At 58.5% G+C, this 615-nt stretch overlaps 1 protein-coding gene across 1 annotated transcript in view; it reads right to left on the bottom strand.

Annotated features, from left to right (window-relative positions):
- Positions 1–615, bottom strand: part of TBX2 (T-box 2) — a 17,574-nt gene that overhangs the window by 10,071 nt on the left and 6,888 nt on the right. The window lies entirely within an intron of this gene.

The raw sequence follows: 615 nt of genomic DNA, 5'->3' as shown, positions 1-615 counted from the left end.
ACCCCCCAGCCCTGTACAACATAGATGCTCACGTCAAATGAGAAAAATTAAATGCTATGAGTTCATCTCTACATAGTATGTACACAGCAATGTACACCTTTGAATAAATTAATACCAATTTGCATATTCTGGGAATCTTAAAGCATATTTACACAAATTACCATTTATTTCATAAATATCTTTTTTTTCCCCTGGGGACTCAAGGCAGAGTGCCACTCTCTCCGCTGGCCCAGGGTGGCAGGGGCTCCTGGCTCTTGGGGGAAGGGGTGCAAGGACGAAAAGGAACGGCCCCTCCCAGCTCCCGTCTACACTGCCTTCCGTCTTCACGGGCCCAGCACCCCGCAGCCCAGGTTTGCACGCGGTCCGGGCAGGAGGCCAGGCCTCCGGGATTCCCTCGGAAGCTCCCACTCACCCCTGCACCCTCTGGCTCCTGAAGAGAGACGGCTGGGCTGGGGGTGAGGTCTCCCCACCGCGCAGGAGGACCCGGACAATGGCCCCGACGATGCCACCTTGACACTGGAGCGAACCTGGACCGAGTCCAGGGCTCCACGGCGCCTGCGATCCCGGAGCGGGGCTCCCTGCGAGGGCCAGGGACGCGGCCCAGCCCCCGCTGGC

Source organism: Myotis davidii, unplaced genomic scaffold (assembly GCF_000327345.1).
Source record: "Myotis davidii unplaced genomic scaffold, ASM32734v1 scaffold684, whole genome shotgun sequence".
NCBI lineage: Eukaryota > Metazoa > Chordata > Mammalia > Chiroptera > Vespertilionidae > Myotis > Myotis davidii.
Note: the sequence above shows the minus strand (reverse complement) of the source record. Positions and strands in the feature narration are given on the sequence as shown.